This window comes from Nerophis ophidion, linkage group LG21 (genome assembly GCF_033978795.1).
Source record: "Nerophis ophidion isolate RoL-2023_Sa linkage group LG21, RoL_Noph_v1.0, whole genome shotgun sequence".
Classification (NCBI taxonomy): Eukaryota; Metazoa; Chordata; class Actinopteri; order Syngnathiformes; family Syngnathidae; genus Nerophis; species Nerophis ophidion.
This window is the reverse complement of record NC_084631.1, coordinates 21,375,965-21,398,137: the sequence shown is the minus strand read 5'-3', so window position 1 is coordinate 21,398,137 and position 22,173 is coordinate 21,375,965. Positions and strand designations below refer to the sequence as shown.

At 40.2% G+C, this 22,173-nt stretch overlaps 1 long non-coding RNA gene across 1 annotated transcript in view; it reads right to left on the bottom strand.

Moving 5' to 3' along the window:
• LOC133539461 (uncharacterized) overlaps nucleotides 1-10,164 on the bottom strand; it is an 18,388-nt gene extending 8,224 nt beyond the window's left edge. The window contains exon 1 of the long non-coding RNA XR_009803390.1: nucleotides 10,112-10,164. This is a non-coding gene — a long non-coding RNA (uncharacterized LOC133539461). The remainder of the gene's footprint in view (nucleotides 1-10,111) is intronic.
• Nucleotides 10,165-22,173: the final 12,009 nt, after the last annotated feature.

Here is a 22,173-nt window from a genome sequence, read left to right as displayed (position 1 = left end):
ACATTTTTTTTCCTATTGCGGAAGGTTTTTTGTAGAGAATAAATGATGAAAAAAAACACTTAATTGAACGATTTAAAAGAGGAAAAAACACGAAAAAAATTTTAACTAAATTTTGAAACAGTTTATCTTCAATTTCGACTCTTTAAAATTCAAAATTTGACCGAAAAAAAGAAGAGAAAAACTATCTAATTCGAATCTTTTTGAAAAATTTAAAAAAATAATTTATGGAACGTCATTAGTAATTTTTCCTGATTAAGATTAATTTTCGAATTTTGATGACATGTTTTAAATAGTTTAAAATCCAATCTGCACTTTGGACCAAGCTATATTTTCTAACAAAGACAAATCATTATTTCTTTTAGAGTTTCCACAACAACAATTTTAAAAGAAATTCGAAAGACTTTGAAATAGGATTTAAATTTGATTCTACAGATTTTCTAGATTTGCCAGAATATTTTTTTTTAATTTTAATCATAAGTTTGAAGATGGCGACCCGCTCGACATCCATTGCTTTCCTCCTCTCCAAGGTTCTCATAGTCATCATTGTCACCGATGTCCCACTGGGTCATTATTGTCACTGATGTCCCACTGGGTGTGAGTTTTCCTTGCCCTTATGTGGGCCTACCGAGGATGTCGTAGTGGTTTGTGCAGCCCTTTGAGACACTAGTGATTTAGGACTATATAAGTAAACATTGATTGATTGATTGATTGATTTCACAAATATTATTTGTCGAAAAAACAGAAGCTAAAATGAAGAATTGAATTAAAATGTATTTATTATTCTTAACAATAACAAAAGAAAGAAATACTTGAACATTGATTTAAATTGTCAGGAAAGAAGAGGAAGGACTTTAAAAGGTAAAAAGGTATATGTGTTTAAAAATCCTAAAATCATTTTTAAGGTTGTATTTTTTTCTCTAAAATTGTCTTTCTGAAAGTTATAAGAAGTAAAGTAAAAAAATAAGTGAATTTATTTAAACAAGTGAAGACCAAGTCTTTAAAATATTTTCTTGCATTTTCAAATTCTATTTGAGTTTTGTCTCTCTTAGAATTAAAAATGTCGAGCAAAGCGAGACTAGCTCGCTAGTAAATAAATAACGTTTAAAAAATAAGGGTAGCTCACTGGTAAGTGCTGCTATTTGAGCTATTTTTAGAACAGGCCAGCGGGCTACTCATCTGGTCCTTACGGGCTACCTGGTGCACCGCGTTGGTGACCCATGCTCTACAACAACACATTTTTGCAGATTATATTTACTGGTTTGCAAAAAATATTTTTAACCCTAAAGGGAAAAATTACGTAATGTCCCACGACACACCAGACTGTATGGCACAGTGGTTGGAAAAACACTGTACTAGTGTACTCCGTATTGGCCGTAGTTGATCCATGGTACTTCAGTGCAGCACACACGGTATATCCAACCATCTGTTTCGCGGATTGGCTGTAGCATGCATACCCAGACAAACACTTGGTACATGTACTTCCAAACTAAGCATCTCGACGGAAGACAACCTGAGAAAAACTCCGGCAGGAAGAGAAGGGTGGGGTGTGGGGTTGTTGATGACATGTGACGGAGAATGTATTTAACTGGTGCGCCTCGTCCTTCTCACTACACGCATGGCAGAAAGATAGACGGCAACGGAGTAAAGAATCTGGAAACTAATTAACACTTCTCTTTCAGATTCGTTAATTTAACAATTCAGCTCAGCAAACGATTCCGTCATTTGTCAGGGCGGGAGGGGGAAAAAAATAATAAAACATAGGCTTGTACAAAATCTCTGGACTGTCAAACGTTGATGGTGGCAAAAGCTGCAAAAAAGCTCCAGCGTTTGACTTGAACTAAATTTAGGTGACGCCGTGTGCACACGACAACCTGCTGGGCCCAAAAATGGGCCTTTGCCACAGCATGACAAACAAGAAGTGGGCGAAAAGAAGGAGAAAAACAGGGAAAATTGATAAACGCGACAGCCCACGCCAGCTTTCTCCTCCGAGTGAACAATACCATCATTGTTCAGCAGGGGCCCTGGCAAGGCTGGCAGAGTGGCGCATGGTTGTTTTAGTCAACCCGACAACCACAAACTAGATTTCAGAGGGGATTTGAATATGGTATGTATTTGAGTGCGTTTATTTATATGATTAAGTCATTTTCAATGTATTACGTGTCAGTGTATTTTTATTGGATTAATCTTATATTCCATTTGTATTTAAAATGTTCATTGCTCCCTTATTTCGACACTGCAATACCATACATTGTCATTTTTTAAATTCTTATTTATTTTTATATTTATCACTGTGCTTGATTTGGTTCACACAGAAAGTGGACCCGATTTAAATGACAAAATGTAAGCAAACACATGATTGTAAATGTTAACATGTAAAATATAGGATTGATAGGATGAAATAATACACACTTCTTCCTACTCCTTTTTAAACATGCAAATGTCATCTTATATAAGTAATTCATGTGAGACTTTTATTTTTATTTTTATTTATTTATTTATTTTTAGTATTTCGGTTATTTCAGTTTTGTAATATAAGAGGAGGAAGGCAGTCGATGATAAACAATTATTGATGAGATGCAGGAAATACTGTTTCAAAGGAATATAAATGTACTACATGGGAATTAGCTGATTTGGTTCACTTCTTAATTCTAAATAATATAAATTACACATTGTCCATAAATTAATAAAAACAAACCACCAGTAACTGCAAAATTGTATTTAATCAATACTTAAAAAAATTTACTGTTTTTATCGAAAACATTTAATATATAATCCAATGGAATAGTCAATATAGGCAAGTCAACCAAATGTGTGTATATACACACACACACACACATATATATATATATGTATATATGTATATATATATGTATATATATATATATATATATATATATATATGTATATATATATATACATGTATATATACATATATATATATATATACATACATATATATATATATATATATATATATATGTATGTATACATACATGTATATATACACACATATATATATATATACACACATATATATACATATATCTATATATATATACACACACACACACACACACACACACACACACACATATATATATATATATATATATATATATATATATATATATATATTTTTTTTTTTTCTACCGCTTGTCCCTTCTGGGGTCGTGGGGGGGTCGCTGGAGCTTATCTCAGCTGCATTCGGGCGGAAGGCAGGTTTACCCTGGACAAGTCGACTCCTCATCGCAGGGCCAACACAGATAGACAGACAACATTCACACTCACATTCACACACTAGGGCCAATTTAGTGTTGCCAATCAACCTATCCCCAGGTGCATGTTTTTGGAAGTGGGAGGAAGCCGGAGGACCCAGAAAGAACCCAGGCAGTCACAAGAAGCACATGCAAACTCAACACAGAAAGATCCCGAGCCTGAGATTGAACCCAAGACAACTTAGGACCTTTGTATTGTGAGGCAGATGCACTAACCCCTCTCCCACCAAAGTGCCATTGAATGGATGTCCAACTTTTGGTTAAGAAGTGAAAAAAAAAAAAAAGGGTCCACACTCTGTTTTTTAGGACTCTGCTGAATAAAGATGTTACCGTTGCGCTAAAAGATAATGCTAAACGCAAAGGAAACGCTAAAATACCGCTTCTGATTCAATTTGTCATCACACAGATAACCACACATTTTTGCACATTTCTTATTTTATTTTTGTGTTTATCTGGGAAAAATTAAACTCCATAAAAAGGAAAACAGCACAAAATACAATTTTCTGGCAATATCGTATTGAAAATCAATCCTTTTTTGTATAATAAAAACCGAAAAACGGCCCTAATTTTGTTTGTTCTTTTATTTAAGTTTCAGAATTAAAAGTATAATGTTTCAGAATTGGTAATAGAATGAACGGAAGGTACACGGATTTTTATTTTTCCAGATAAACACAAAAATCCAATTCATGTTTGACCAAAATGCAAAAATGCGTGTATATCTCTGTGATGAAAAATTTAACCGAAAGCAGTATTTTAGCTTTCAATTCGCGTTGAGCATGTTTTTAGCATAACGCTAACATTTTTGTTCAGCAGGAGTCCTATCGTCGTTTTAAAAAAGTGTCATTAAATGGCACGAAATTTGTTGTTTGATTTGCATTTAAAAATTGGAAATATAATGAACGGAAGGTACACAGACTTAAAATACTGCTTCCGGTTTAATTTGTCATCACACAGATAACCACACATTTTTTCCTTTTTCAGTGAACATTTTTTTTTGTGTTTACCTGGAATAATTTTCGACCCATAAAAGGAAAACAGCACTAAATCCAATTTGATGGCAATATTGGAATAAAAATAAACCCTTTTTTTGTTTGTTTTATAATCTGCCATACATAATAAAAATCGAAAAACGGCCCCGACTTTATTTTTTGATTTGCGTTTCAGAATTGCAAATAGAATAAACGGAAGGTAAACGGACCCACTTAGACTGTTTGACACATTTTATTTAGTTGTACTTGTGGAATGTTGCAAATGCAATAAACATCTATGTAATAATGACAAAATAAATATATTAAATATATATATTTAAATATATTAAATAAATTAATATAAATTAATTAATAAATTAATATAAAATAAATTAAGTAAATATATTTTATTAACACAAAATGCAGCAATTCATTGTAATTGCCCACCTATAAATAATTATCTCTCTCTCCCGCTCTCTCTATATAAATGCTTAAATCAAAACTTCAATGTAATTTAAGTTATATGTACATCTTGATAGATGGATAGACAGATAGATAGATAGATAGATAGATGGATAGATGGAAAGATGGATAGATAGACAGACAGACAGACAGAGAGATAGACAGAGAGATAGACAGATAGATAGATAGATAGATAGATAGATAGATAGATAGATAGATAGATAGATAGATAGATAGATAGATAGTACTCTAGTGATCCCTCAGCAGAGGTCCCTCAGGAAAATTAAAATTCCAGCAGCCGTGTACTGAATTGAGATCAAATTTAAAAAAAGTAAAAAGTAAATAGTACGTAATGTGGGTGTACATGGAACTAAAATAGAAAAATATAACAACAAGAATACCCTGCGACCCCAAAAGGGACAAGCGGTAGTAAATGGATGGATGTATGGATGGAACAACAAGAATAAAAAAAACAAAAAGTAACAATAAGAATACAAATATAACAGTAGAAATAAGAATATAACAAGATAAACTAGGCAGTAGTGACCATGTTATGAAAATGTATTAATTGCACTTAATTTATGACCTAATATTTAAATGTACTGTGTAAATCGCATCCATAAAAAAAATAAAAATTGCACAGCATGATGCGTTTTTAATTCCTCTCATTTTCCTCCAACGCTGCCACGAGTTGTTCGGGCAGACGCTTCGTCCCGCGTGTCTGCTCTAATTGAGGCCGCACCTTCCTTTACATCATTTAATGGCCTGTTTAATTCTTCTTGAAACAGAGCTGGTGCTGAGGGTCAAAACACGTCTTTAAAGCACTGCCCGCTAATCCTTTCATCAAAAGCCATGAAAAACTCGGCGTAAACTGCGGGATTGCCTCCCGTTAATTAAGGGGCGTCGCCGGGCCAAGCCGCGTGTCGCCGCTTCAGCTCGTCGCCGAGCGCCGCTAAAGAGAGCCCGTTGGCCGAGCGAAGTGCTATGACGACTGGCAGGGAAGGGAGAGCTTTGTGAGCCGAGGCCTCAACAGGGGCTGGCGTCGTGGGCTCGCTTTCCTAAAGCTGCGGCTTTTTGGCAGGAGTGGAAACAAAAAAAATAGAAAATAAAGACCTATACGTAAGGGTGTTAAGACAATTTTTTTGTCCTTTGTTACAGCTTGACTTCAAACAATGGCAGTGAGCGTTTTTGAATGTGGAATATTCCATCGGTGGTGGTTGCAGGGAATCAACCCGCGTGGCAGCGAAAAAAGGTGCCACGCCGCGTTCCAAGTAGCGCTCGACGGGTGTCGGCGTGCGGTCACGACACGACTACACACACTGTCCTCACCTGTGTCCCTCTTTTGCCGCACCTCCGACAAAAATCTCCTTCTTTTGAATCGTCAAAACACGAGCCGAGTCTGTTCCAGGAGGCCATTTTACCTTACTTCTCCTTTGTATACTCCAGCCTTTAAATAGACCTCCTTTTTAGACCAGTTGATCTGCCGCTTCTTTTCTTTTTCTCCTCTGTCCCCCCCTCCCTTGTCTAGGGGGTCCGGTCCGATGACCATGGATGAAAGTACTGGCTGTCCAGAGTCGAGACCCAGGATGGACCGCTCGCTTGTGTATCGGTTGGAGACATCTCTACGATGCTGATAAGACTCCGCTTGGGATGGTTTTCTGTGGACGGGACTCTCGCTGCTGTCTTGGATCCGCTTTGAACTGAACTCTTGCGGCTGTGTTGGAGCCACTATGGATTGAACTTTCACAGTATCATGTTAGACCCGTTCGACATCCATTGCTTTCGGTCCGCTAGATGGGTGGGGTGCCCACATTTGAGGTCCTCTCCAGGTAGTCATCATTGTCACTGGCGTCCCACTGGGGTGTGAGTTTTCCTTGCCCTTATGTGGGTTCTTCCGAAGATGTCGTAGTCTTAGTGGTTTGTACAGTCCTTTGAGACATTTGTGATTTAGGGCTAAATAAATAAACATTGATTGATTGATTTTCGGCGAATAATTAATTACCGTATTTTTCGGATTGTAAATTGCATTTTTTTTTCATATTTTGGCTGGGGGTGCGACTTATACTCAGAAGCGACTTATGTGTGAAATTATTAACACAATACCGTAAAATATCAAATAATATTATTTAGCTCATTCACGTAAGAGACTAGACGTATAAGATTTCATCGGAGTTAGCAATTAGGAGTGACAGTTATTTGAATGACTCTTACCATAATATGTTACGTTAACATACCAGGCACCTTCTCAGTTGGTTATTTATGCCTCATATAACGTACACTTATTCAGCCTGTTGTTCACTATTTTTTTTTATTTTAAATTGCCTTTCAAATCTCTTTTCTTGGTGTTGGGTTTTATCAAATAAATTTCGCCCCAAAATGCAACTTATATATGTTTTTCCTTTCTTTATTATGCATTTTTGGCAGGTGCGACTTATACTCCATAGCGACTTATATTCATATCATTGGTAGTTGTCACAGAAAAAAAAGTACCATATTTTCCGGACCATAGGGCGCACCAAGGCGCACTGCCGATGAATGGTCTATTTTTGGCCTTTTTTTCATATATAAGGCGCACCGGATTACAAGGCGTATTATAATTATTTTTTTTTCTAAATGTAAACCACTTCCCTGTGGTCTAAATAACATGTAAAGGTGGTTCTTTGGTCAAAATGTTGCATGGATTATGTTTTACAGATCATCATCTACAAGCCGCATTCTTACAGTCGCTTCCGGTTGCGCCGTTTTGTGGGCGGTCTTATTTACGTGGCTCACCTTCGGCAGTATCTATTTCCCATCATCTTTGTTGTAGCGGTGTAGCGTGCAAGGATGGGAGTGGAAGAAGTGTCAAAAGATGGAGCTAACTGTTTTTGTGACATTCAGACATTACTTTAATCAATAACGAAGCAGCATTTCCTCATCCGGAAACAACATCAAGGCTGGAAAATCCGATCAGAACTCTCTAATAACTAAAGTTCCTTGGGTGAATAATGTAAACTCACTACACCGGTATGTTTTAGCGCTTTCATGGCGAGGTTTACTGGCAGAAATTAGTAAAAAACTTTACACTACTTCATATTAGAAATGGCAAACAGCGGAGGATGAATGTCACGTAACATGAAGATAGAGAAAAGAATGAAGCTTATTGACTACGGCGTCGGCCTGGACTACAAATTTTCGGGATTTATGCGGATCCCAAATACAGATCAGCAGGTACCAAGAGGGAAGAAAAGTTTGCTTTTGCAAAATATTGTACATATATAGGGCTTCACGGTGGCAGAGCGGGTAGTGCGTCTTCTTCACAATACGAAGGTCCTGAGTAGTCAGGGTTTAATCCCGGGCTCGGGATCTTTTGTGTAAAGTTTACATTTCCTCCGTGTGAATGCGTGGGTCCCCTCCGGGTACTCTGGCTTCCTCCCACTTCCAAAGACATGCACCTGGGGATAGTTTGATTGGCAACTCTAAAAAATTGGCCCTAGTGTGTGAATGTGAGTGTGAATGTTGTCTGTCTATCTATGTTGCCCTGTGATGAGATGGCGACTTGTTCAGGTGTACAACGCCTTCTGCCCGATTGTAGCTGAGATAGGCACCAGCGTCCCCCGCGACCCCAAATAGAATAAGCGGTAGAAATTGGATGGATGGATGTATATATATATATATATATATATATATATATATATATATATATATATATATATATATATATATATATATATGTGTGTATATATATTTATCTGCTGGATAACGCGGATGTAATTGTAGTAAACCCAATGTCAGACGAGCAGTAAAACTGACTTTTCCTCAATTTACATTTCATGAATGATTAGACAGTTAATACACTTCTAAAATAGTGTTTGTTTGTTTTAAAATCGCTATCATACAAGCGAGTTAAGGCTGCTGTAGCTAATAAACTGTCAGACCAGCAGTAAACTGACAATTTACCGTAATTTCTGGACTATAAGCCTCCCAAGCATTGAACAATTCATACAATTATGCGGCTCGTAAATGGAATTTTCCAGGATCACAAGATTCACCTGCTGCTAATAAATTGAACATTGTCCCATCAGACCAATGAAATTGTTTGCGTTAAATCAAATGCACTCACACGATCATGCATTCAGTCATTTACCGCGTTATGGACTCACCCTTTTCATGACAAAAGCACAAAACAATGCAGAAGACGCATCCACAAAACCAAAGAGGATGGATCCGGCCAAATGTTTTTGTTTTGAATTTGTTTTAAATATTAAATGAACCAAAATATGACTGATTTTTTATCTTTCTGAAAATATTGGACACTGTGTGTTTTCAAGCTTATGCGATGCGATGCAAGAGTAAGCCACTGTGACGCTCTTGTTCATTTTTATTTTATTTTGTTTTATTTATTTCTATAAACGTCTATTGATAATGTCAATGAGGGATTTTTAATCACCGTTTTGCAGAAATTGTTACTGGTATTGATACTGTTGTTGATAATATTCTATTTTGTTTCACTTGTGTGTCCTCAATTGCTCTGTTTATTGTTGCTGTTCTGAGCGTTGCAGGGTCGGGTTTGGTTTTGTAATTGGATTGCATTGTTATGGTATTACTGTGTATTGTTTTTGTTGGATTGAATAAACCCCCCCCCCCAAAAAAAATAAGGGAAAAAAAAGGATTTTAAGTGCGCCTTATGGTCTGGAAAATACGATAATCTAAATTGAAAATGTCATTAATCTGATTGAAAAATGTATTATTTGACAGCTCTAATTTGATTAATTTGTCCATTAAAAAAGTCTGTGAATTCTGAAAAAAGTGTTTTGTTGTTGTTGTTTTTTTAATCATAATCACAATTAACAAATTACCTCATACATGAGCAACATAGCTCATCTTTACTTTGAAACTAATTTCCGATGTCCTTCCCTTCACCAATAAGTACATGTTCAATGTTAAAAAATGTAGTCGAATCAAGACGTCGTCTAAAAGGCATGTTTGCGCCTGGACAATAATACAAACCCCGTTTCAATTAAAGTTGGGAAATTGTGTTAGATGTAAATATAAACGGAATACAATGATTTGCAAATCCTTTTCAACCCATATTCAGTTGAATGCGCTACAAAAACATGATATTTGATGTTCAAACTCATAAACTTTATTTGTTTTTGTAAATAATATTATCTTATAATTTCATGACTGCAACACGTGCCAAAGTAGTTGGGAACGGGCATGTTCACCACTGTGTTACATCACTTTTTCTTTGACCAACACTTGTAGTGGCAATCTTCACCTTCAAATGTTCAAATTTATTGCACAACTCAACAGGTTTGAGGGAGTGATCCTACGCAGCAGCAAACATTGCAATGAAGTGAGGTCCAGATAGAAATCCAGTTAAAGCATATTCATTGATAAACTTGCAGGGTGAATAAAACATACCTGCCGTTGTTGTCTGCTGTTGGCAAGAACGGTTTGTGCTCCCACACCTGAGTCCTTCCTAATCAGCTCACCTGTGCTTCTATATATGCCTTCCCCCCTGCACTGCTCAACCAAAAAGCCCGCCACCTATTGAGAAAAGAAAGTAATGCCAACTCAAAATAAGAATGCCTAAAATGGCTCCTACAACACTCAATAAACGTTTGGGAACTGAGGAAATTAATTGTTCAAGCTTTGAAAGTGGAATTCTTTCCCATTCTTGTTTTTTGTGGAGCTTGAGTTGTTCAACAGTCCAAGGTCTCTGCTGTTGTATTTTATGCTTCATAACGCGCCTCACATTTTCGATGGGAGACAAGTCTGGACTGCAGGAGGGCCAGGAAAGTACCCGCCCTCTTTTTTTTTTTTTTCTTTTTTTTCTTTTTTTTTTTACAGCGCCACGCTTCTGTAACATGTGCTGAATGTGGCTTGGCATTGTCTTGCTGAAATAAGCAGGGGCGTCCATGAAAAAGACGGCGCTTAGACGGCAGCATATTTTGTTCCAAAACCTGTATGTACCTTTCAGCATTAATGGTGCCTTCACAGATGTGTAAGTTACCAAAGTGTTTGACAAACATTCCTCAACTTTATCAGTATTTATTGCCACCTTTCCCAACTTCTTTGTCACGTGTTGCTGGCATCAAATACTAAAGTTAATGATTATTTGCAACAGTTTGAACATCAAATATGTTGTCTTTGTAGCATATTCAAGTGAATATGGGTTGAAAATGATTTGCAAATCATTGTATTCCTTTTATATTTACATCTGGCGAAATTTCCCAACTCATATGGAAACGGGGTTGCCCAAAAGGCAGGTCAATATGACCGTTCTGTGATGCCACTGACGCAGGACGTGTCCGAGGCCTCTGAGGACAACCGGTCTCTGAAAGTCAAACAAACAGATTGTATTCATCTTGAACACGGCTCTACTGCAGTCCACCCCCCCCCCCCCCCCCCCTCAAACAACCAACCCCCCTCCTGACGTCCCCCGTCCTGCTGCCACGGCTGCACTCCGCTTTAATTCCTGACACTTGAAAGCTTTTCTCGCTGTATATTTTATCACTTTTTTTTTTTTCTTAAGACTTGCGCTCAGCTACGCCTCGGCTCCTTTTAAAAAGACGGAGCCAAAAAACACACACACACACACACACACACACACACACACACACACACACACACACACACACACACACACACACAAAAAAAAAACAAGACAACTCACTGCTTGGATTCTCTCTCTTTCTCTTTCCGGTCCTTCTCTCCCATCCTATTGTGAACAGGCGTATTGGAAAGAGGACACTTAACAGAAGAATTTCACACTGTATTAGAAAAATGCATCCTTTCACACCTGTAAATATCTTCTTGTCTATCCTGCTTGCTAAGCATCCCCTGTGTGAGAGAGAGGGCCACATGCTGTACAGCAGAGGGGTGATGGTGGAATGTTCTCCCTTGCCAGAACACGAAATGAGCAGAAAAATCAAATTTTTTTAAAGCCCATTTGCGAATTCTAAAGACGCAGCAGGTTAGTGGTGATGTGCGATACCAAAATTCAGACTGGTATCAGCAATACGGGTAAACTAACGATACTTTCTGCAAAAATACCAAACGAGTCTGATAAAATGTACAATAAAGTGTATTTCAAGTGTTGCTGCGCTTCAGAAATCATCAACAAATAATGGCGTTATTCTGCACTTAACACGTAATTTTATTTATATTCCACTCCAAATATGTCTCCAAATACCATATTTTCCGGACCATTCCAGATTACAAGGCAAACTGCCAATGAACAGGTCTATTTTTGATATTCCTTCATATATTAGGCGCACCGGTTTATAGAGCGCATTAAAGTAGTCATATTATTATTAATTTGTTTCTAAATGTAAAACACTTTCTTGTGGTCTACATAACATGTAATGGTGGTTCTTTGGTCAAAATGTTGCATAGATTATGTTTTACAGATCATCTTCAAGCCGCTTTCTGACAGTCGCTTCAGGATGCGCCGTTTCGTGGGTGGTCTTATTTACGTGGCTCGCCTTCGACAGCGTCTTCTCCCCGTCATCTTTGTTGTAGCGGTGTAGCGTGCAAGGATGAGAGTGGAAGAAGTGTCAAAAGATGGAGCTAACTGTTTCTGACAGTCGCTGCAGTATGCACCGTTTTGTGGGCGGTCTTTTTTACGTGGCTCACCATCAATCAATCAATCAATGTTTATTTATATAGCCCCAAATCACAAATGTCTCAAAGGACTGCACAAATCATTACGACTACAACATCCTCGGAAGAATCCACAAAAGGGCAAGGAAAACTCACACCCAGTGGGCAGGGAGAATTCACATCCAGTGGGACGCCAGTGACAATGCTGACTATGAGAAACCTTGGAGAGGACCTCAGATGTGGGCAACCCCCCCTTCTCTAGGGGACCGAAAGCAATGGATGTCGAGCGGGTCTAACATGATACTGTGAAAGTTCAATCCATAGTGGCTCCAACACAGCCGCGAGAGTTCAGTTCAAGCGGATCCAAGACAGCAGCGAGAGTCCCGTCCACAGGAAACCATCTCAAGCGGAGGCGGATCAGCAGCGTAGAGATGTCCCCAACCGATACACAGGCGAGCGGTCCATCCTGGGTCCCGACGAGCGGTCCATCCTGGTTCTCGACTCTGGACAGCCAGTACTTCATCCATGGTCATCGGACGAGACCCCCTCCACAAGGGAGGGGGGGACACAGGAGAAAGAAAAGAAGCGACAGATCAACTGGTCTAAAAAGGAGCTCTATTTAAAGGCTAGAGTATACAGCGTCTTCTGCCCGTCATCTTTTTTGTAGCGGTGCAGCGTGCAAGGACGGGAGTGGAAAAAGTGTCAAAAGATGGAGCTAACTGTTTTAATGACCTTCAGACTTTGCTTCAATTAATAACCGAGCAGCTTCTCCGCACCCGGAAACAACCACACCGGAAATGTGTCTCCTGAAAAACCGTCTGACCAGAACTCTAATAACTAAAGTTTCTTGGGTGTTAAATGGTAACTCACTACACCGGTATGTTTTAGCACTTTCATGGCGAGTTTAAGAACTTCACACTTTTTATTAGAAATGGTAACTGCGGAGGATGTATTTCACATAACAAGAAGACAGAGAAAAAGAAGAAGATTAACGACTACGGTGTCGTCACTGACTACAAAGGCAGAACGATGCAATTTTACAGGATTTATGCAGATCCCAAATACAGATCAGCAGGTACCATATGGTAAGAAAAGTTGATTTTGCACAATATTGCAAAACAAAATGCCAGACAATATGTCTTACCTTGTACACACACCATAATAATACTTGTATGTTTAATGCGCCAACAATCCATCAAGCGGTGATGTTTCACAGCTTACCATGTTGATGGATTTTTGAGTGCCGTGTGTAATGTTCTAGATTTTCAATGGAACATGTACAATGTTGGTGCTGTTTACTTGAGACCCGTCATAGTGCAGTCTGTTACGTCTGTGTGGCATAGTGCTGCCAAGTTTGTCTCTTTGGGGATGCGTCGAACGAGAACACAGCAAGAGGTAAGATATTATGATTTATTAATGTAACAAAAGGAGCTATGAACAAAAATAATGGAGCTAATAGAAAAACAAACAAAGGACGCTAGCATGAAAGCTAGGAATACAAATAGAAAAACTAAACTGGCACGAAGGCACACAAAAAGGAAAAAATAACATTTAGCATGAGAATTAAGCAAATTAGCATAGCAGACGTACCGTAGCATGAGAGCAAATTTGGATCCCAGAATGAACTACAAAAGGAGGCAGGCTTACATAGGGAAGTGATCAAATGCGACAGGTGTGCAGGAACCAAGAGTAGCAGCTGAAACTAATGAGAAACCATGGAAACGGACTAAACAGGAACTAAGCAGGTGGAACGACGGAGTGATACAAAAACTGGAACAATAAAAAATAATATGTAGCGATCCGAAAAGCGGATCTCAACACAGTCTACACTTATCTCTTATGTTTGACTGCCACCACACTTATTACACCATATACCAAAACACCATTTAAAACCTCTTCTCACTCCTGCACTTACCAAAGGGATGCGGTAAAAGTAAGCATGCGCTAATTATTTGAAAACCTCTTGTCACTCTGGCACTTACCAAAGGTATGCAGTAAAAATTTGGACCTTAAACCCTACTGAATAACTCTTAATCTTCTTCCCTTTATGCGATTTCAAATTACCGGTATTGAAATCAGCTTCTGCAATTTGAAAACGATGACAGGGGAAGTGTCACTCGTGACGTCACGAGTTTGACCAGGCGGTAATACCAAGCATGCGCTAATTATTTTGGGAAGCGAGTTTGACCCGGCAGTAATTCAAGGCAGGCGCATACTATATGCCCTGCGGCATTTCAAGGAAATACGGTATGTTCAATATTTTTTTCTTTTTAAAATTTAGTCGGCCCGGTGTTCGCTATAGTCCGGAAAATATGGTAATTTCCAGTAATTATCCTAAACAAATAACAGACAGAAAAATGTGCGCTCACATTCAGTATTTATCTAGGAAAGGGTAAAAAAAAAAAAGTAGTTTCCCGCCTATAACTGAAGAATCGAAATAATCGATATTTTGTTTTTAGACTCAATATTAGAGCACAAAGATCTGGTATCGGTGGTATCGATATTCTAGTATCAATTCGCACACTATTACAGATTAGCATGAAAATGTATTTTCCTCTCATACACTCTTCTCACATGACGGAAAAGCCCAAGTAAACAGCAGCCTCTATTAATTCCCTATGTTTGCTCAGTTGTTTTTATGTGATTGAAGTGTGACAAAAAGTTGTGAGGTTGGTGTATTTTCTTTCTTTTTGTGTGTGTGTGTGTGTGTGTGTGTGTGTGTGTGTGTGTGGCTGTTGTGATGGCGCCGGTGGATCCGTGGGCGTGCAAATCACACCGAGGTAGAGACATTCAGAGAGAGACGCACACATTACATCTCCACGTGCCAACAAGTTCAGGAGTGAAATCCTGCGGATGCGAGCACATGTAAAGTCATCATAACATTGGAACAAGGTTAGATGAGAAATGGCAGTTTGTGTGGCACTTTATCTTTTACCTTCATGAATGGAAAATATGATTTGGGAGGGTTTTTGCACATGTGCACGCACACACGCACGGTAACATATGGTGGGAGATGAGTCCTATAGAACAGTGTTTTTCAACCACTGTGTCGCGGCACACTAGTGTGGAGTGAGGTACAATCTGTTGTGCCGTGGGAGATTATCTAATTTCACCTATTTGGGTTAGAAAAAAGTTTTGCAAACCGTTAGTTAGAGCTCGGCAGAGTAACCGTGTAATACTCTTCCATATCAATAGGTGGCAGCCGGTAGCTAATTGCTTTGTAGATGGCGGAAACAGCGGGAGGCAGTGTGCAGGCAAAAAGGTGTCTATTGCTTAAACCAAAAATAAAGAAAAGGTGAGTGCCCCTAAGAAAAGGTGTTGAAGCTTAGGGAAGGCTATGCAGAACTAAACTAAAACTGAACTGGCGACAAAATACACAAAAACAGAATGCTGGACGACAGCAAAGACTTACTGTGGAGCAAAGACGACGTCCACAAAGTAGATCCGAACATGACATGACAGTGAACAATTTCCCCACGAAGAAGGATAAAAAACAACTGAAATATTCTTGAATTGCTAAAACAAAGTTGATGCGGGGAAGACATGAAACTGCAACAGGAAATTACCAAAAAAACTGAAAAAAGCCACCAAAATAAGAGCGCAAGATGATAACTAAAACACTACACACAGGAAAACAGCAAAAAACTCCAAATAAGTCAGGGGGTGTGATATGGCAGGGCGTGACAGTACACCTACTTTGAAAGAAGAGGGCGGTATAGCTTTGTTGGTAGAGTGGCAGTGCAAGCAACTTGAGGGTTGCAGGTTCGATCCCCGCTTCGGCCATCCTAGTCACTGGCGTGGTGTCCTTGGGCAAGACACTTTACCCACCTGCTGTCATGTCTTGTGATCATATTTTATTTAGTTATATTCTATTACTTCAAGACTCCATTAGTTCCCTGTTTTTTCACCCCCTTGTTTTGTCACCATGGCGATCCATTAGTTTCACCTGTCTCACGTTTTGGACTCACGCACCTGTATCAATCATGTCATTATTATTTAAGCCTGGTTTTTCAGTTGGTCGTGCTGGCGTCATACTGTCGTAACGTGGACTATGGTGTGGCTTGTTTTCCCGGAATGCAAATGAACTGGATAGGACATGGCGTGAAGGTAAATACATGATTTAATAATACTATAAAAAGTGAAAACAAAAGGCGCGCACCAGGCGGAGACAAAGACTTGGCTAAGGAAACAAAAGGCACTTTGACGTAAACTAAGGACATACCCTATTTCCTTGAATTGCCGCCGGGCATGTAATATGCGCCTGCTTTGAATTACTGCCGGGTCAAACTCCATCCATCCATTTCTACCGCTTATTCCCTTTCGGGGTCGCGGGGGGTGCTGGCGCCTATCTCAGCTAGGTTGATTGGGGATAGGTTGATTGGCAACACTAAATTGGCCCTAGTGTGTGAATGTGAGTGTGAATGTTGTCTGTCTATCTTTGTTGGCCCTGCGATGAGGTGGCGACTTGTCCAGGGTGTACCCCGCCTTCCGCCCGATTGCCGGGTCAAACTCGCTTCGCAAAATAATTAGCGCATGCTTACTATTACCGCCTTGTCACGAGTAATACTTACCCTGTCATCATTTTCAAAATGGAAGAAGCTTATTTCAACAATTTGAAATTGCATAAAGGGAAGAAGATTAAGAGCTATTCAGTAGGATTTAAGGTCCAAGCTATTGAATACCGGTATGCTAAAAACAACAGTAAGCTGTTATGTTTTATTAATCTACCAGTACCCCCAGTGGAGCCGACGGTCCGACAGACAGGCAGGGCAAGCTAGCTGTAGCAGCCGTCCCCAACATACCGGCGAGCGAGCGGAAGAGCGACCTGGACTGAGGTTTTATTGAAAAATAAACAAAGTAAAACTGCTCAAGCCATGTCCTTTATTGGTGGTCCCGGGATAAAGAGATCACCCACGGAGCAGAACGAGAGGGGAAGTCGCCCACACCCGAGCTAACTGATAGCAGCGGTCTGATAGCAGTTTTCTGAGACACTTTTTAAAACCGAAGAAAGATAAGGAATACTTCTATAAACAAAGTATCGATGCGTTTGATCAGAAGGAGCTGGCATGGTTTTCATTTATAAGTAAAGGTAAGACCATTTTTCCTGTATTTTTTATTTACCGGTAGCCTTTATAACCAGGTCAAATCCCATTGAGATCAAAGATCTCTTTTCCAAGGGAGACCTGGCCAAGAGGGCAGCAGTAAGGTTACATTAAAAACAGTAAACAACACATAAAACATCACATTTACAACATTAAAACTTGCTCATATGACACATGTGCATACAGACAAGGTAGACTGCAATCCTTTCACAGAAGCTTTAAACTCATTTAATGTAGGGGTTTAAGTTGAATATTCGATTGTAGATTATTCCAAGCCTTTGGTGCTGAAAATAATCACCATAATAAACTATTTTTTTAATTAAATGTGCTTTTCATGATGGTGTCCTTACATCACACTCAATTTTTTTACTGCATGCCATTGGTAAGCGCAGGGATGAGAAGAGGTTTTAAAATCATTAGCGCCTGCTTACTTTTACCGCATGCCTTAAATAAGCGCAGGAGTGAGGAGAGGTTTTAAATTAATTAGTGCCCCGGCGGCTATTGCAGGAAATACGGTAAAACAGAAGACACTAACTTTGGCATAAATAAACAAAAACTTACTTGCGATGATGTGAGCAGGGCAGCATGAACTATTACCTGAAATAGGCATGGAACAGAGTGGTCGTATAAAGAGGAATGACGCCAGAACGACCAACTTAAAAACCCAGGCTCAAATAATAATGACATGATTGATACAGGTGCATCATGTCAGCATGATTGATACAGGTGCATCATGCAGCATGAACTATAACATGAAATAGGCATGAAACAGAGTGGTCGTATAAAGAGGAATGATGCCAGAACGACCAACTGAAAAACCCAGGCTCAAATAATAATGACATGATTGATACAGGTGCATCATGCAGCATGAACTATTACATGAAATAGGCATGAAACACGGAAAAGGGTGGAGTGCCATCTCCGGGTTGGGGAGGAGACCCTGCCCCAAGTGGAGGAGTTCAAGTACCTAGGAGTCTTGTTCACGAGTGGGGGAAGAGTGGATCGTGAGATCGACAGGTGGATCGGTGCGGCGTCTTCAGTAATGCGGACGTTGTACCGATCTGTTGTGGTGAAGAAGGAACTGAGCCGGAAGGCAAAGCTCTCAATTTACCGGTCGATCTACGTTCCCATCCTCACCTATGGTCATGAGCTTTGGGTCATGACCGAAAGGATGAGATCACGGGTACAAGCGGCCGAAATGAGTTTCCTCCGCCGTGTGTCGGGGCTCTCCCTTAGAGATAGGGTGAGAAGCTCTGCCATCCGGGAGGAACTCAAAGTAAAGCCGCTGCTCCTTCACATCGAGAGGAGCCAGATGAGGTGGTTCGGGCATCAGGATGCCACCCGAACGCCTCCCGAGGGAGGTGTTTAGGGCACGTCCAACCGGTAGGAGGCCACGGGGAAGACCCAGGACACGTTGGGAAGACTATGTCTCCCGGCTGGCCTGGGAACGCCTCGGGATCCCCCGGGAAGAGCTAGACGAAGTGGCTGGGGAGAGGGAAGTCTGGGTTTCCCTGCTTAGGCTGTTGCCCCCGTGACCCGACCTCGGATAAGCGGAAGAAGATGGATGGATGGATGGATGGAGGCATGAAACAGAGTGGTCGTATGAAGAGGAATGACACCAGAACGACCAACTGAAAAACCCGGGCTCAAATAGTATTGACATGATTGATACAGGTGCATCATGTCATTATTATTTGAGCCTGGGTTTTTCAGTTGGTCGTTCTGGCATCATTCCTCTTTATACGACCACTCTGTTTCATCAATCCATCCATATTTTCTACCGCTTATTCCCTTTCGGTGTCGCGGGGGGCGCTGGCGCCTATCTCAGCTACAATCGGGCGGAAGGCGGTGTACACCCTGGACAAGTCACCACCTCATCGCAGGGCCAACACAGATAGACAGACAACATTCACACTCACATTCACACACTAGGGCCAATTTAGTTTTGCCAATCAACCTATCCCCAGGTGCATGTCTTTGGAGGTGGGAGGAAGCCGGAGTACCCGGAGGGAACCCACGCACTCACGGGGAGAACATGCAAACTCCACACAGAAAGATCCCGAGCCTGGATTTGAACCCAGGAGTGCAGGACCTTCGTATTGTGAGGCAGACGCACTAACCCCTCTGCCACCGTGAAGCCCCACTCTGTTTCATGCCTATTTCATGTTATAGTTCATGCTGGTGCAGGCTACACGGTGGCAGAGGGGTTAGTGCGTCTGCCTCACAATACGAAGGTCCTGCAGTCCTGGGTTCAATCCCAGGCTCGGGATCTTTCTATGTGGAGTTTGCATGTCCACCCTCCGGGTACTCCGGCTTCCACCCACCTCCAAAGACATGCACCTGGGGATAGGTTGATTGGCAACACTAAATTGGCCCGGGTGTGAATGTGAGTGTTGTCTGTCTATCTGTGTAGTTCCTGTGAGGGGGTGGCGACTTGTCCAGTGAGTACGCCGCCTTCCGCCCGATTGTAGCTGAGATAGGCGCCAGAGGGGAATAAGCGGTGGGGAATGGATGGATGGATGATACAGGTGCGTGAGACAGGTGAAACTAATGGATCGCCTGGTGACAAAACAAGGGGGTGAAAAAACAGGAACTAATGGAGTCTTGAGGTAACAGAACATAACTAAGTGAAACATGATCACAAGACATAACACCTGCTCCCAGGGCCACCCACACTGGTTTAGATGTAACTTAGATATTGGGTTTCACCGTGTAAAAGCGCTTTCAGTCACAAGAGAAAAGCGCTATATGAATATAATTCACTTCACTTCCAGGGCTATAGTGAGGCATGGTTGATTGTGGTTTGAATTCATATCCAACAATGGCGACAACGACTTTTTATTGTCTATTGAGTTTTATTTTTTAAACTCAGGCATGTGATTTTTCCGCTCAATAGTCAGAATTCCCTCTTTTTTTTATCTCTGTAAAAAAATCATTTCCCATTTTTCTTTGTGTTTTCCCTCCTACATGTGTGTTAAAATCTTGATCTGTCTCTTTGCCACACCTGCCAACAACTATGTAATGAGTAGGGTTTTTCAGTGGTAAAAAGTCAAGTTTTCCATTAAACATGCAGAAGTTAAAAATGAAAGCTACGTAGCAAAGCAGCCCCACGGGCAGAAGACAAACTATACAGGACATGATTGGTTGGTTTACGTGTAAGAACAGCCATGATTGTTCACTATGATTAAGATTAGTGACAGGCCAATCAGAGGCAAGGTAGGGCGAGTCATGGAACCAGGAACAGACATTCCAAATGTTATATATAATGCTAGATCTACTCGACGTCCATTGCACCGGTTCGCTCCAAGGTTTCTCTTTGTTATCCCGTTGGGTTGAGTTTTTCCTTGCCCTGATGTGGGATCTGAGTGGCTTGTGCAGACCTTTGAAACACATCGTGATTTAGGGCTATATAAGTAAACTTTGATTGAAACATTGATGATTGAAATGGAGGAGGAGAGCATTGGAGAAGAGAAGAGCACTATGTTGTGGTTTGTGCAGCCCTTTGAGACACTAGTGATTTAGGGCTATATAAGTAAACATTGATTGATTGAATGATTTCTGCTGGTTGTGTGACTCCGAATTTTTCCAACGCAAAAAATGTGCCTCATTTTAGAATTGAATTTTAAAACATTGCTGTCTGTTTTTAAATCTTTACATGGACTGGCACCTCAGTATATCTCGGACCTCATCCAAACTTACAAGTCCGAGAGCCAGTTCCAGCTCGTGGTGCCCAAGACCAGACTTAAAACCACGGGAGACAGGGCCTTCTCTGTGGTCGGCCCTAAGCTCTGGAACATTTTGCCCCTCCATGTTCAAACTGCTTCCACAGTGGAGTGTTTTAAGTCTCGTCTTAAGACACACTTTTATTATTTGGCTTTTAAAACTACATGAGTTTTGTGGTCCTCTGTCCTCTGTTGTCCTCTGTGTTTTTTTATACACTTTGATTTCAATTTTACTGTTTTAATGGATTTTACCCTTTAAAATTGTTTTTAAATCATATTTATTTTTATATTGTTTTTTTTATTGGTTTTATATTTATTTATTTTTTGTTTTTATTCAGTCACTGGTGGAGCACAATATGTTTTTTTAATATTGTTTTTAACATGGCTGTCCAGCACTTTGGAAACGTTCTTGTTGTTTAAAGGGGAACATTATCACCAAACCTATGTAAGTGTCAATATATACCTTGATGTTGCAGAAAAAAGACCATATATTTTTTTAACCGATTTTCGAACTCTAAATGGGTGAATTTTGGCGAATTAAACGCCTTTCTGTTTATCGCTCTTTTCGCAATGACGTCAGAACGTGACGTCTCCGAGGTAATACAACCGCCATTTTCATTTTCAACACTTTACAAACACTGCGTCTCAGCTCTGTTATTTTCCTTTTTTTCGACTATTTTTTGGAACTTTGGAGACATCATGCCTCGTCGGTGTGTTGTCGGAGGGTGTAACATAACTAAAAGGGAGGGATTCAAGTTGCACCACTGGCCCGAAGATGCGAAAGTGTCTGCCGCCGGACCCCCATTGAATGTGCCAGAGTGTCTCCACATTTTACCGGCGATGACAGACATGGCACAGAGATGTATGGATAACCTGCAGATGCATTTGCAACGATAAATTCAACGAAATCACAAAGGTGAGTTTTGTTGATGTTGACTTATGTGCTAATCAGACATATTTGGTTGCGGCGTGACTGCCAGCTAATCGATGCTAACATGCTACACTAATCGACGCTAACATGCTATTTACCGGCGGTGCTAAAGCAGACATGGCA